Source organism: Ipomoea nil, unplaced genomic scaffold (assembly GCF_001879475.1).
Source record: "Ipomoea nil cultivar Tokyo-kokei standard unplaced genomic scaffold, Asagao_1.1 scaffold1262, whole genome shotgun sequence".
Taxonomy (NCBI): Eukaryota; Viridiplantae; Streptophyta; class Magnoliopsida; order Solanales; family Convolvulaceae; genus Ipomoea; species Ipomoea nil.
In genome coordinates, this window is record NW_017617690.1 from 895,073 (window position 1) to 911,635 (window position 16,563).

General features: G+C 39.3%; 1 long non-coding RNA gene and 1 pseudogene across 2 annotated transcripts; one reads left to right on the plus strand and one right to left on the minus strand.

Annotated features, from left to right (window-relative positions):
• The window catches only part of LOC109184440, a 96,390-nt pseudogene extending 92,850 nt beyond the window's left edge, over positions 1–3,540 (minus strand).
• On the plus strand, positions 182–1,006 carry LOC109184483. Of its 2 annotated transcripts, none has more exons than XR_002054787.1 (3): positions 182–378; positions 661–744; positions 886–1,006. It is a non-coding gene; the product is annotated as an uncharacterized LOC109184483 (long non-coding RNA). The 2 variants fall into 2 exon arrangements; XR_002054786.1 differs by lacking the exon at positions 182–378 and adding an exon at positions 467–560 and having other exon boundaries at positions 702–744.
• Positions 3,541–16,563: the final 13,023 nt, after the last annotated feature.

A 16,563-nucleotide genomic window follows, 5' to 3' on the forward strand; every position in this document is an offset into this window, starting at 1 on the left:
CACTTCTACTTTGCACCCTCTTAAATCAATTAATCTTAACTTATGCAAATTTTCAATCCCTTCAGGAAGTCTAGAAAGACACTGACATAGTTTAAGATCTAGAATTTCCAAGTTATTCAAAGAGCACATTGAATCAGGTAACTCCTCAACTTTGGTCCCACTTAAATTAATCTTGCTTAGGTGACGCAAATTTCCAATCCCTTTAGGAAGTCTGGAAAGACACTTACATCCTTCAAGGTCTAGAATTTTCAAGTTATCCAAAGAGCAAATTGAATCAGGCAATTCCTCAACTTTGCTATGACTTAAATCAATCAATCTTAACTTATGCAAATTTCCAATCCCTTCAGGAAGTCTAGAACAACACTCACATCCTTCAAGGTCTAGAATTTCCAAGTTATTCAAAGAGTAAATTGAATCAGGCAACTCCTCAACTTTGCTACGACTTAAATCAATCTCTCTTAGGTGACGCAAATTTCCAATCCCTTCAGGAAGTCTAGAAAGACACTCACATCCTTCAAGGTCTAGAATTTCCAAGTTATTCAAAGAGCAAATTGAATCAGGTAACTCCTCAACTTTGCTGTATCTTAAATAAATCGTGCTCAGGTGATGCAAATTTCCAATCCCTTCAGGAAGTCTGGAAAGACACATACATCCTGCAAGATTTAGAGTTTTCAAGTTATCCAAAGTGCAAATTGAATCAGGTAACTCCTCAACTTTGCTCCGACTTAAATCAATCTTGCTTAGGTGACGCAAATTTCCAATCTCTTCGGGAAGTCTAGAAAGACACTCACATCCTTCAAGGTCTAGAATTTCCAAGTTATTCAAAGAGCAAATTGAATCAGGTAACTCCTCAACTTTGCTGAATCTTAAATAAATCGTGCTCAGGTGATGCAAATTTCCAATCCCTTCAGGAAGTCTAGAAAGACACTCACATCCTTCAAGGTCTAGAATTTTCAAGTTATCCAAAGAGCACATTGAATCAGGTAACTCCTCAACTTTGGTCCCACTTAAATTAATCTTCCTTAGGTGACGCAAATTTCCAATTCCTTCAGGAAGACTAGAGAGACAATCACATCCTCTAAGGTCTAGAATTTCCAAGTTATCCAAAGAGCAAATTGAATCGGGTAACTCCTCTATGTTGCTCCAAGTCAAATCAATGTATCTCAGTTGAAGCAAATCTCAAATCTCTTTTGGGAGTTTCTGCAACCTACAGTAACACAATCTCAATACTCTTACACATTTTAGACCATTGAACATTTTTGGAGTAAGTTGTTCTGGAGAAAGGTCTTCAGCAAAAAAGCTGCGAAGTTTTCCAAAGGCATCACAAATGGAATCAAGATCCATAGGCCTTCCAATTTTCTGCCATGATAGGTGCCGTAAATTTTCAATCTTCACCTTATCCTCTTGCGGATCAACACTGTAGCATTCATTTTTGGTAAGAAATTCGGCAAAATCATGCACTATGTCATGCATTTTGCAAGATATAATGATGTTGGAATCCATGTAATCTTTCTTAAAATCTTGGAACAAAGACCGCATTGCTAAATTCCCAAAAACCTCCCGGCCTTTTTGTTCCATCTGATTATGATCACTGCTGCCATTTGTTGTTGTGAGATAACCTTGTGCCATCCAAATTCCGATGAGCTTATCTACATATAATCTATAATCCTTGGGAAAGACAGCACAATATGAGAAACATCTCTTCATCTGTGGGGTTAAATCATCATAGCTTAGATGCAAATGAGGAAAGAGATCTGTTTCCACTTTCTCCATCTTCCAAAATTTATCATCCAGGTTAGATAAAACATATTGCCATTCCTTCTCAGTATGTTTGCTTTGTAGCAGGCTTCCCATGACCTTAACAGCAAGTGGCAGTCCTTTGCACTTTTGAGCAATTTGCTTACCAATTTCTTTCAGTTTCTGCTCCCTGCTGTTGCTGCTGTTTCCCCCGGAAAATGCTATCCTGCTAAGCAACGACCAAGCATCTGTGTCGGATATTAGGTCCACTGGATGCTCATACACACTTCCCATCATTCTTGCAACGTTAGTTTTTCTTGTGGTCACCAAGATTCTACTCCCAGGGCAGTTGTTACCAAGATCCTTGAGACAGTTGTTAAATGGCTCCCACTTTGCATAATCCTCTGTCCACACATCATCCAACACAAGTAGGAACCTATAAGGAAAAACAATATATATAAACAATACACTCATCAATTCATACTATAGTCTATACTATACATGAAAGAGTAACAAACTACTCCTAAAATATTGCCAATAACCAGGATCGGAGCCAACAAACAGAAACATTTAAAAAAATAAAGAAGTATATATAGTAATTCACACAAATAAAATTCAACTGTACTAATTAAAATCTTGCTTGCTAAAAAAAATAAAAAATATATATATACTGATCATAACTGAAAAATTAAATACTCCAGCGCAGCAGCAAAATATAATAATATAATAATACACTGTAACATATATTATTCTAACAGATGGATCGAACCTAACCTTTTATGAGACAAAGTGGTTTGGATTTTGTCCAGTAACACTTGCAATTGAGACAGATCTGTGGAGCTTTTAGTGGTTGACTCAACAATGGCTTTTGCAATCTTGATCTCGTCAAAAGGCTGTGAAACACAAACCCACACCCTTTCAGGAAAATGAGCCTTTATCTGTTGATCGTTATAGACTAGTTGAGCAAGGGTAGTTTTCCCTATCCCTCCCGCACCCACTATGGAAATGACGAGAGGGCCAGGGGGACCTTGAAGCAACTTGCTTATTAAAGCACTGGCATCGGATTCCCGACCTTGAATCACTGATGCATCCACATACGCAGTAGTGGGCACTGGCTTCCATTCATGATCACAAGTGTGTGTGTGCACTACAGATGCTTGAACAAATTTGAACTCATCTTTCTCTTTGGTGATCCGATCAAGTCTGGAATCGAGATCCTTTATTTTGTTGGCGATGTCTCGATGCATAACAATCCTTTTGAAAGGGAAACAACAAGGCAGGAAAGAGCTACAGCTTCCTGCAGTTGGAGCTGCTGCAACCTGGGACGACCTCTCCATCTGTTGTCTGCGACTTCTGGTGCTCCACTCATCAAGAACATCTTCCACATCATAGCAGAAGGCTTTCATCTCTTCCACCCACAGCTTGACGCTCTCTTCCATGAAGCTTCTCCTCTCTGCATCGACCAACACCGCCCTGATTTTGTTGAGCTTTGATGAGAGGTTTTTGATCTCCTTCTCCACACCCAACGTTGCTCTTAGCTCCTGGATTTGGTCCTTGACGATGATGGACAGCAGATCCACAACACCGGAGATGATAGCGTCGGCCATGGTTAGTTCACTCTGTACTCGATCTGTAGCAGTGGAGACTGAATGACTTTTAGATTGGTTTGGGTTTGGTTGTATCTGTCTGTTGCTAACTTGCTTCCATATATCATTCCTATGCTTTATGCTTACATGACTACATTTCGTACATGATAAAAAAGTGTATAATATAATATAAAGTAAAGAAGAAAATGAAATTTACTTTTAAACAAAAAAAAAAAATAATAAAACAAAACAAAAAAACAACAACAACACAGCAATAAAAATGTAACTTATTTTAGTTTAATGAATGTGATGAATTTGTAACAGGGTCAATAATATTTTAAAAAAAAAATGAATTCAATGTGTTTCAATAATATTCATGGCTACTCCGTATTTGTTTATGCATGTTGTAGTAGTGTCCCATTTTTCCCATAGGGGTCAATGTCTATGTCTTGTGGACGTCTACTTTACAAGGACATTCTTAATAGTGGAGATTTTGGTGTGATTTTTGAGGAGTTTTTATGTGATTAGAAAAGAGAAAATTGGAAGAAATAAAAAATAAAAAATAAAAATAAAAAAATAGAAAAATGAAATTAAAAAAATAAAAAGTAGTCTTTTTAGACACTTGTTATCTAAAAAAGAGATGAGATCTACGTTTATGACAAAATCCCCATTTTTGCATAGAGCACTCTCCCCCCTTTCTCCTCTCTCTTCTTTCCTCCACTTGTCATTTTTTTCTTAAAACTTATGCATAATCCGGGTTGCTCAATAGGTTAGGCAGAAATTTGGAGTAGTCACAGTACGTATTATGGTGGACCTATTTCATTAATGATTGATTGGTATTGGTAGGTAAGGTATTACTTCTCTGAGCTGTGATGAGAGAGGTTTTTGATCTGATCGCCTTCAATTCTCCACACCTAACGCTAGCTCTACTTATATATATTAGCTCCTTACAATACTCCTGGTAGGAAAATAATATATCTACTTTTAATTTCTACTCCTAATTTTTACTCTCACACTTAAATTTTTAATATAAACCCTCTTGTAATATAAATAAGAGTCCCAAATTGCCCTTTTCAGAAAATTCGTTGATCATCTCTAAACTATTGCAATTAATATATACAAATGTCTGGAGTACATTTGAAAAAATCCATTCATGGCTACTTGTACTATGCTATTTTTGTGAATGTTTTTACACGAAATAATGAAATATATTTGGTTGTACCATCTCCGGAAGAAATCAGAGGTATTAAAGAGTATTTTCATTATAATTAATCAAATTGAGTATTTCCAACTTGTGATAAAAGTAATACTCTATAGTAAAATGAGTATCATTGTAGATAGTCATAATTGAAAATAAAAATTATTTCCTAACATTTTTTATATTAAAATAAATTAAGTCTTCTTAATGCAATATTGATAACCATTGATGAATCGGTAAAACTTAATTTATTTTTTGTTAAAAGTGTCATGATTATAATATACCGGCCTACTGATATTGTTGAAGTGTAATTAAAGTATTATTATGCACTAAAGTTAACCAGTATATATGATTGAGACTTCAATAATCACTAAGGAAAATAAGGCTCAAATTAAGGGCTATTACCTTCTAAATGCTACAACAATTCACTAGAATGGAGGAAAACTCCCAATCAAGAATTCAGAAGAATGTACTCAAGAACCCAAGATCTTTCAATCAAGGATTAGAGCAAAAAGAATTATCTCACTTTTGTAATGTACCTGATAGTCCTAATTCCCGCAAGTATAGGATGTAGGTACTTGTATGTATGTGTATGGATTGTGTATAAACGAAGGAGTATATGAACAAAGAACAAGAAATGTATCAAAGCAAGGTTCTTTTATTAATGTGTATTCTTCCATGTCCCTTTAGATTGGGATTATCCCAGCAAATTTAAGCTTTGCAAGATGACATAGATGATGACATGAAAGCACAATATTATTTTCTTTTATTTTTTATTGCCATCTGTCTAGCAAACTTGTAGAATTAGCAAGTTTGCTAAACAGCTTGCTAGGCAGCTTTTTGCTGCCAATGGCAGCTTTATTTGACTTTTTTGTTCTTTTCTATTTTTTTAATCTCTTTTATTATTATTATTATTATTATTATTATTATTATATTATATTATATTATTATATTTATAATATAATATAAAAATGGGACCACTTTAGAAAGTGAGAGAATATTGCAGGGATGTAGTGTGAATAATAGATGATTTGTAAAGAGAACAATAGAGATGATAGCGTCGGCCACGGTTAGTTCACTCTGTACTCGATCTGTAGCAGTGGAGACTGAATGACAAGGTTTGGTTTGGTTTGCTTAGCTAACTTGCTACCATATATCATTCCTATGCTTATATCAGTACCTTTTTTTTGTCTGATTTAATTTTCATTCGCACGGAGCCTGCCCAATTAAAGGGCAAAGTGTTGATCAAATTGATTTTTTTATACAAGAGGGAGTTCGAACTTCTGATTTCTCTTAACAAATAATACTGCACTGCCACTCTCGCTAACTAAACTGATTGACATGAGTACATGATAAAGTGTATTACGGAGTATAATATAAAGTAAAAAAGAAAATGTAATTTATTCAATGTGTAATATATACGGTTGTTGTTTATGCATGTTGTCCCATTCCCATTCCCATTATTTCCGTAGGGGTCATTGTCTATGTCTTGTTGACGTACACTTTACAGCTAATAGGTTAGAGAAAATTTAGTCATTACCTAAAATGTGTGGATTTTGAAGATACAAGACAAATTTGTGTGGTTTTGAAACCCTAGACTATTTTATGTAAAGTATTCTTGGGAGTACCGTTTGCTTTCACTTTCATTTACTTTCTCTATTTTTTTTTTTCTTTTTAATTTGAAAAGAAGGGCCTTTGCTGCACAATAGCAGCGAAATTTGCGCTGCTTTGTGCAGCGCAATTCAAAGATTTTAATTCTTTTTTTTTTTTTTTTTGTAATTTTTTTATTTTATTTTATTTTTTTAACAAATAATTATTTTGATTAAATTTTTAGTTAGGTCAATTACAATATATACACACAAAAAAACAGTAATATAAGTTTTAGTTACGGAGTATATAATTAGTTACTTTTTTTTTTGAATGCTATATAATTAGTTACTTAAATATCTTGACATCCCATAATAACTAGACCATACAATTTGTATATACAGGTCTGTTAACGGGTCGAAATGATGACGACACGAACACGATAATGCTAAACAGGGACACGACACGAACACGATAATGCTAAACAGGGACACGACACGTTATGGTTAATGGGTTCAAATTTTTAACACGAACACGAATACGATTTGTTAGCGGGTTGACACGATAGACACGTTTTGTTAACAGGTTTCAAGTCGTGTCGACACGATATGACACGAAACCGTTTAAATCCGCTATTTCTATTAATATATTTAAAAAAACTAAAATTCAAAGTTAAGTTCTATAAAAAGTAAATAAAACCTACCGTTCAGCCCATAAACAAACTCAAAAATATTCAATTCATAACATTCAAAACATGATTAAATAAAATCCGAAAATCATAATTAAATGAGTCCATACTAGTTTTTAGAATAAAATTGAACAATAAAAAAGGAGACGAAAAAAGAAAGAGAATATGAAAAAAGGAAAGAAGGGAATGAAGGAAAAGTACTCTACTTAGAGGCAATGATGGCTTGGCTTTATGTCGGGCCTAGCCTCAACAACGTAGGTGTCAGCGGTACAAGAGGTACCTAGTCCGGGCTAAACGGTGGCCGGACAGGATATATCAAATCCGTTGACCTAGTCAGGGTTGCTGCTGGCCAAAAGTAGCCGAGTCCCTTCTGGGCTCTGGGTGGTGCGGGATATATGATGGGGGTTGCATTTGTTCGCGTCTCCCTGTTATTCCCTTATACACTGCAATGATTTTGTGCTGTATTGGATTAGGAAATGTGGTGTTTTCTTGTCTTGTCACGTTTCCATTTTGCAGGTCTTGTTTGACTTCTGAGGTATTGCTGGTCTTAGGCTTATTTGGTTTCGCCCTTGTGGGTTTCTTAAAATAGACCACGCCTCAATGTTGGTGCAAGCGGTAAGAAATTGCATCCTAGCCCGGGCTGAACGGTGGCCGGGTAGGGGTTTATCAAATTCGTTGGCGGTAGTCCAGGCTTGCTGCTGGCCATAGTAGCTAATCCTGTTAGGGTTCTGGTTACTGGTCATTGCTGGTGCCGTTGTGGAGGATTGTTGCTATTGGCTGGCATGTGTTTGTTTGGCCTGCGTGTCTGTATATTTTTTGGCATGCAAGCCGCTTTTTATTTGCTTATTCCTTTCTTATATCGTTAGCGGAGCTGTTTTAGGCCTATGTGCCCGTATGTTTTGCCCAACGTCTTTTTGGGCCTTCATGTGGTTCCTTGTGCTGATATGTTGGGCAGCTGTTGTTATAGATTTCTGTCCCTATGAGATAGCCTGTGCGGGAGGCCAGATAAGGGAGTCGAACCGGTAGCTAACCGGGCGACCAGGCTTGCCAGGAGGAAGGCCACCATTTAGAGGCAGAAGCCTAGGAAGTCATCCCCGCGCGGCCGGGACAACTCTTGGCTGGGTACACGCCCCAAAATGCGTACCAGAGGATTTTTCGGATGCAATCTTTGCTTAGTTAGGTAGTTTCCATAATTCGCCTAGACAGGAAAGGTAGTATATTGACGGCCATACCGACCTTTACGTCAGCCCTACCTATCATTAACCTTGGCTATACGTCAGCCCTACTTACCATGTATAGATTCCATATCTGTGTATAAATATCCCCACGGGATCTCCATAGCGGAGGAGGGACCCTATCTCTTTGAGCGGCATATTTTTAAGGGCAACACCCTTTCTCTAAAATTATCTTTATTTTATTGTTTTCTTTACACTCACAAATACAGTTATCCGGTAGTGTTGGCCTGCTGGGCAGCCATCAACGCTGTGAAAACCAACAATCGTAAAATCCTGCAACCCTTAAATTTACAATCATTCATGCAACCCTTACATTTACAATCATTCGAGGATCTCGAGGCTCAACAGTGTACATTTGACCGTCATATCTAGATATGCTAAGTTGAGTATCAAAGTTTTGGTCGTTCTAAATGGATACGCATCGGTGCCTTAGCTGAAATTCTAACATTGATGAGTTAGCAGGTCCAGGGTGGAATTGTCTTGCATCCATAACAGTAAGTAAATTATAATATATTATTATTTAATAATAATAATAATAATAATAATAATAATAATAATAATAATAATAATAATAATAATAATTTTAAAAAGTTAAATAAATTTTAAATAAAAAAACTTTTAGAAAAATAATTTTATTTAAATTTATTTCAATAAAGTTTTAATAAAAAACATTTAAAACATTAAAAACATTTATATAAAAAAAAAACACCAGGCAACCCCCCTCCCCCTCCTTCGTCTCCGGCTTGGAGACGAAGAGAGATCGACTCTGCGTCTCCAGGTCTAGGCCGAAGACGAAGAGTCAGACCATTTCGTCTCTGGCCTGGAGATGAAGAGTCTCTCTTCATCTCCAAGCGGAGACGAAGTGCCTGACTTCGTTTCCGGTGGAGACGAAGTTAGGTCCTTCGTCTTCGGCGGTCTGCCGGAGACGAAGGGGGTGGCCGGAAGGTTTTTTTTTTAAATAAAATTATTTTATTTATAAACAAACAACAACAACCATTTAATGCATTAGCTAGTCATTCCATTTTTCATGTTCAACTTCACAGTTCATACAATATATTATGTTTTTTTTCCTCAAAAAAAAAAAACTTCACAGTTCATACAATATATTATGTTTTTTAAAAATTGTCCTTTTTTTCTTTCTTATAAATACCACAATATTTAAGTCAATTAGTTGGATGTGGTTGGCGTAATAAATAATGTTTTGGTTTTGGGTAAAGAAAAAAGAGTGAATGCCTGTAGTGATTTTGGGGTAGGAAGAGAGGGTGAATTGATGTGTGAGTTTGCAGAGAGAGTGAAAGGCTGAGGTGATGTGAATTAATGGGAGTGAAAGGTTGAGACGAGGTGCAGGTACGGGATAGAAAATGATGGGAGTGCCGTTTTCTCGCTCCTCATTACTCTCAGCTCTCTCATAAAATTGGTGATGGAATGAGTACTTTACACATTTTCATCCAACCCTATCTGACATACACAATATTGTCTCCCCACTCTCTCATATGCACATACTAGTCATCAACCCAGAGAAAATTGGAGTAGTCATAGTACGTATTATGGACATGGTGGACCTCTTTCATTGATGATTGATTGGTAATGGTAGGTATAAGCTATTACTTCTCTTCTATCTCTGCATGCATCATCCAACAACTCCATGGTTGTACCCTCTCCGGAAGAAATCAAAGGTATTTTGTTGGGATGATTTGTGTAGTTTGTATTTGTGTTTGTGAAATATTCCACTAATGAGGGTGGAACCTCCAGAAAAGAAATATAGAGGGGGAGTAGAGTATTACGAATTCAGACAGAGAAGATTGCAAAATTCAGGGTGATGCCCTTACTTTTATTAACGACAATATATATAGTGATTCTCATACAACCGATCCCTTAAAAGCCTACTATTTATTTGGCACTTCCTATACTAACTACAATGGAAATAAAATGGCAAAGAATTAGTCTGCATGGCCTGAAAATTAGGAGACTTAGTTGCACACATAGTCACGAAGTTTAACTGGAATTGAGACTTGTCTCTTGGCCCTCTCGCCACCTGTAGCATGCTGCGTAACATTACCCGCCCCATCGAAAGAAGCCTTGTCCTCAAGGCTAAAGGTCGGGAAGGATGCATGGAAGATGTCCCAAAATTCCCAAGTGGCTTCCGCATGCGACGTACGATCCCACTGAACAAGAACTTGTAGGCGCTTCTTTTTATCCTCCTTAATAACCCGTTGATCCAGTATGCGTAGCGGAAAGGAAACTGATCCGCAGATGGTGAGGGAAGTGCTAGTGTGACTATAGATGGATTTGGACAGAACTTTAACAATGAGACATGGAACACTAGATGGATACGTGAGGCTGCCGGTAATGATAATTTGTAAGCAGCCTTCCCGATGCGTGCAATGATGGGGAAAGGACCATAATAACGCTTAGCAAGTTTGTGACTATGGCGTTGGGCTGCAGACCCCTGTCTGTAGGGTTGTAATTTGACATAAACCCAATCGTCAACATTAAACTCCGTGTCACGACGGTGCCGATTAGCTTGGACCTGCATTCTTTCCTGAGCTCGTTGTAGATTTGTCTTGAGCGTAGCCATAAGATCAGTACGAGCCAAAAGCGCAATGTCTAGCCGTTCAACAGCAGTGGCACCTTCGGAGTAACCCACTAATGAAGGTGGTGGTCTGCCGTACACAACTTGAAAAGGAGAGAATCCGGTCGAGGTGTGAACACTAGTATTGTACCAGAATTCAGCCCATGGGAGCGCTCGTGACCACTTGGTTGGGTAATCTCCAGAAAAGGCTTTGAGATACATCTCGAGGCTACGATTTACCACCTCCAATTGCCCATTCGTTTGCGGATGATATATAGTGCTAGGCTTGAGTTCGGTCCCCTGTAAGCGAAAAAGTTCCTTCCAAAATGAACTCATGAATAGGGGATCCTGGTCAGACACGATGGACCGAGGGAAACCATGGAGTCTCACATACTCTTGAACAAAATACTCAGCCAAATTTGGAGCAGTCAATCCGTCAGGAAGAGCACAAAAATGACTATATTTAGACAGTCGATCAACGATAACCCAGATCACTGTTTTACCATTTGATTGAGGTAAAGCTGTGATGAAATCCATTGTGATATGCTCCCACACCTGCGTAGGAATCGGCAAGGGTTGTAATAAGCCTTTGAGGGCAGAATTTTCTGGCTTAATTTGCTGACAAATGGAGCATTCGCGAATGTATAACTTAGTGTCCTTGCGCATCCTCGACCAGTAGAAGGTTGCAACCAATCGAGCATATGTTTTCTGTTCGCCCGAGTGTCCCCCGAGTTTTGAGCAATGTAATAGGTCCAATAATCTTTGCCATAACTCCTTCCCCTTTGGAACATATATTTTCCCGTTGAAATATAGTACGTCATTTTTCCATGCAAAACCATTATCTGTCTGGTTGCCAAGTTTGATAGCAGCAATGAGACGTTTAGCTGTGGAGTCCTCAAATAATGAAGCCTTAATTTCGGAGAGTAAACTAGTTGTGGCGACTGAGAGGGCCAAATAACCCCCTTGAGCCTCACTAGTCCATCGTGATAAAGCATCTGGCCCCGTATTCTCCAAACTAGCTTTATGTTCGATAACAAAGTCAAAGCCCAAAAGTTTAGTTAGCCACCTCTGTTGTTCTAGAGTCTGTATGGTCTGAGAAAGTAGCTGCTTGAGGCTTTTATGATCTGTAATGATTGTGAATGGGCTGCCTAACAAATAGGGACGCCAACGCCGAACTGCGGCCATAATGGCATACATTTCTCTACTATATGCTGAGGCATTTTTGTAGTGGGGTGGAAGTTTCTTGCTGAAATAAGAGATCAAGTGTTTATTTTGAGATAAAATGGCTCCTATGGCACAACCAGAAGCATCTGTTTCAACAGTAAAGGGCAATTGAAAATTAGGAAGATGAAGTACCGGAGTGGTTCTCATAGATGCCTTCAAGTCAGCAAAAGACTTGTCTGCATCAATACTCCAAGTGAACCCATTCTTCTTGAGGAGCTCTGTTAAAGGGCCGGCTATCCTGGCGTACCCTTGAACAAACCGGCGATAATATCCAGTTAGGCTGAGGAAACCTCGCACCTTAGACACCGTTTTGGGTTTAGGCCGTTCTAATACTGCCTGTATCTTCGCCGGATCAACACTCACGCCATATGCTGAAACTAGGTGCCCCAAATACTCCAGTTTTTGTTGTGCAAACTACATTTGGATAATTTTGCATATAGCTCATGTTGCAAGAGCAACTCCAAAACAGTTTGAAGGTGATGAACATGGTCAGATGTGGAGCGACTGTAAACAAGGATATCGTCAATAAAAACCAATACAAACCGTCGTAGGCAAGGCTTGAAAACCACAATGCATGGTCGCTTGAAATGTAGATGGGGCATTAGACAGCCCGAAAGGCATTACCAGAAACTCGTAGTGACCCTCATTTGTCCGGAACGCAGTCTTGTGAACGTCTAGTGGATGGACCCGAATCTGGAAATACCCACTTCATAAATCAAGTTTGGAAAATATGGTGGCACCATGTAACTCATCAAGAAACTCGTCGACTGTTGGAATAGGAAAACGGTCCTTGATGGTGATTGCATTTAGGGCCCTATAATCAACGCAAAATCTCCATGTGCCATCTTTTTTTCGTACTAAGAGCACGGGGATGAAAACAGGCTAGTGGAGGGTCGAATAATTTGATTTTGAAGAATTTCCTGGACTTGGCGTTCGATCTAATTTTTTTTGGAAATGAGGATATCGATACGGTTTAACATTCACGAGACTCTATTGTGGCTGGAGATTGATATGGTGGTTTAGATTCCTACTTGGAGGTAGGCCCTTCGGAGTGTAAACTTTGGAATATTTGGTTAGCTGACTCTGGATGGCTGGTTGGACTTGTGCATTTGGAGAAGGATGAGGTTGTAACATCAACATGAAACATTCAGATACTGCATCAACTTGCTGCAGCCGCATTAGTTGATGGTGAGTCATAGGTTGGATGGATGCCGATTGGTTCCCTGTAAGCACAATTGGCTGACCTTTGTGTTCAAACTCCATTGTCAACTTTTTATGATCTGTCACGATTTTCCCTAGTCCTTCCAACCATTGTACTCCCAAAACAGCGTCTGCTCCAGAAAATTCTAAAATGTGGAAATCTGCTTCGAAGTGTGCTCCCTGCATATCAAAAGAGATATTCATGCACATACCCTCACTTTGGATTTTCTCGCCATTTCTTACTGCAACCGTGAAACGAGTAGTCTGATCAATCGGGAGGTGAAGGAAGTTTGCGACCCGCGGTTGGAGGTAGTTGTGAGAACTACCGGTATCTATGAGCAATGTGAAAGGCTGGTTGTGGATGCTAGCAGGCAAACTGAAACAGCAGGGCCCTATAGACCCAACCAAGGCATGGAACGATATCTCGGGTTATGGCTCCATGATTAATTTAGTAGCAACAGTTCGTGGCGTATCATTTACATCCTCTTTGTTTCCTACTTCGTCAGGTTTGCCCAAGGGATCATCCGTCAAGAGGATTAAAAATTGTTTCGTGCGACACCGATGCCCGGGCCTGTACCGCTCTCGCAATTGTAACATAACCCTTGGGCTCTTCGCTCTTGAGCTTCAGCCGCCGTAAGGCGCCTAATTGGCAATTGTGTTTTATGGTTCGTGGGCGCAGGAAGTGGTAACAAGGGTGGTAGAGTGTTTGGCGGTGGGTTGGGTTGATTTCCCATGTTGACACCGGAAGGCCGCCAAGGTGCCGAGAATTTAGACTGCATCGGTCGAGTGTCTCGAAGCTTGTCCTCGACTAGTTAGCCAACGCGATTGCATATGATAAAGTGTTAGGTTTCAGAATAGCAATTTCAGCTTGTATGGCTGACTTCAGCCCAGAAACAAAACAGTACAATATTGCGCCTGGGGGTAAGTCTTGGACCCGGTTGCTAACAGCTTCAAATTCGGTCTGGTATGCAGCGACCGTGGTTTTCTGGGTCAGCTTGAAGAGGGCTGCCCGGTGGTTCACGTATGAGGAAGGTCTGAATCGTTGTTCAAGTGCGACAGTGAATGCCCGCCAGGATGACAACTGTTGGTTTTTGTGCATCCATTGGAACCAAGACAAAGCTTGCCCCACCATGTAGAAGCTGGCAATGTCCATTTTTTGCTCTTCCATAGTCTCCCACAAACTGAAATATTTCTCAGCTTGGAAGATCCAATCCAACGGGTTGCTGCCGTCGAAAGTGGTCATGTCACCCCGAATATGACATGGTTGAGGCGTAGAGTTCGATGGGGAATTTGGATGGCTTGTAACGGCTTGCGATGAAGAGGTAGCGGCTGGGACGACGTTGAGGGAGGTGATTCGCACGGAAAACTCTGTTATGGCATTGTTGAGGGCTTTGTTAAAAGCTTGATTCTGGGTTGCCAAAGCTTGTCTGAGTTCCTCTGTGGTTTTCCGCTGGGTTTCTTGCATTTGTTTTAGTTGTACTTCGATAGCCCGTTGACGGGTTTGTACGCCTTCATTTGCCATTTGCTCTCAATGAAAGCACCAGATGTTGGGATGATTTGTGTGGTTTGTGTTTGTGTTTGTGAAATATTCCACTAATGAGGGTGGAACCTCTAGAAAAGAAATATAGAGAGGGAGAAGAGTATTAAGAATTCAGACAGAGAAGATTGCAAAATTCAGGGTGATGCCCTTACTTTTATTAACGACAATATATATAGTGATTCTCATACAACTGATCCCTTAAAAATCTACTATTTATTTGGCACTTCCTATACTATCTACAATGGAAATAAAATGGTAAAGAATTAGTCTGCATGGCCTGAAAATTAGGAGACTTAGCTGCACACATTGTCACGAAGTTTAACTGGAATTGAGACTTGTCTCTTGGTCCTCTCGCCACCTGTAGCATGCTGTGTAACATAATTTTATTTTTTTTTGGAAAAAAAAAAAAAGAAGAAGAAGAAATCAGAGGTATTAAAGAGTATTTTTGATATAATTAAATTGAGTATTTTTAACTTGTGATAAAAGTAATATCCCATAGGAAAGAAAGAGGAAAAAAAGAAAAAGAAAATGAAAGAATTACAAAAGATGAGAAAAAAGAAAAAGGAAAATGAAAGAAGACAAAAGAAAATAAGAGAGATAAGGAAAAGTACTCTGCTTGGAGGTAATGATGGCTTGGAGTTTTTCAGGACTAGCCTCAACAACGCAGGTGTCAGTGGTACAAGAGGCACCCTAGTCCGGGCTGAACGGTGGCCGGACAGGATTTATCAAATCCGTTGACCTAGTCAGGCTTGCTGCTGGCCAATAGTAGCCGAGTCCCTTCTGGGCTCCGGGTGGGGCGGGTCATATATGATGGGGGTTGCCTTGTTGTTCGTGTCTGCTTGTTATTTCCTTATACACTGTCTATTGAAACATGATTATGAGCTGTATTGGTTTAGGAAATGTGGCGTTGCTTATTCTGTCATGTTTTCATTTTGCAGGTCTTTCCTTGGCTTCTGAGGTATTGGTGGTCTTAAGCTTGTTTGGTTTTGCCCTTGTGGGTTTCTTTAAATAGACCACGCCTCAACGTTGGTGCAAGCGGTAAGAAATTGCATCCTAGCCCGGGCTGAACGGTGGCCGGGTAGGGGTTTATCAAATCCGTTGGCGGTTTGTCCAGGCTTGCTGTTGGCCCATAGTAGCTAATCCTGTTAGGGTTCTGGTTACTACGATATTGGTGCGACTGGGCTATATGTGGCCTGTGTGCTTAATTTGGTGGCGTGCGTGCCATTTATTAGTTTTTTAGGCCTGCGTGCCTCCTTTGTGGTTTGTTTGCCTTGTGCTGATAGTTGGGCAGCTGTTGTTGTGTATTTCTGCCCTTGTGAGATAGCCCTGCAGCAACCGTTATGCTGTCGGATATCTTACAAAATGGGCTAGCATCTTGGACGTTCCATTTTTTGACGAAGTGTAGGCGTTGAGCGTTGCGGCCGTGTTGGCATTGTTGCATCGTTGCATTGTGGTGCAGAGTCGCAGCATTGCAACTTTGTGGTGGTGCGGCATGGTGGCGCACTAGTACATGGTGGCACGCAGGTGTAGCTTTTCTCCTATAAATAGTCGTTATGCTGCTGGTTTTTGCAAAAATTGGTGCAACGCCGATAGGGGGATTCTGCGCCTCCATTTCAGCACCCCTTTTATTTATTTATTTTTCTTCATTTATTATTTCTTTGGTCTGGCCTACTAGTTGGGCTTGTGTCCATTATTTTATTCTTTCATTCTTTAGGCCTGACCTGTTAGGGTTTGAGTCCATCCTTTATTTTAGTTTCTTTATATTAGTATAGGCCCAATCTCAAGGGTTGAGTATGTGTTATGGTCACTGTTGGACCATCAGTTGTAAGACATTTTAATCCCTTTGCTTAATAAAGTTTTGTTTAAAAAAAAAGTATCAATGTAGATAGTTATAAACTTATAATTGAAAATAAAAATCATTCCCTAACAATTTTTATATTAAAATAAATTAAGTCTTCTTAATGCAATATTGATGACCATTGATGAATCGGTAAAA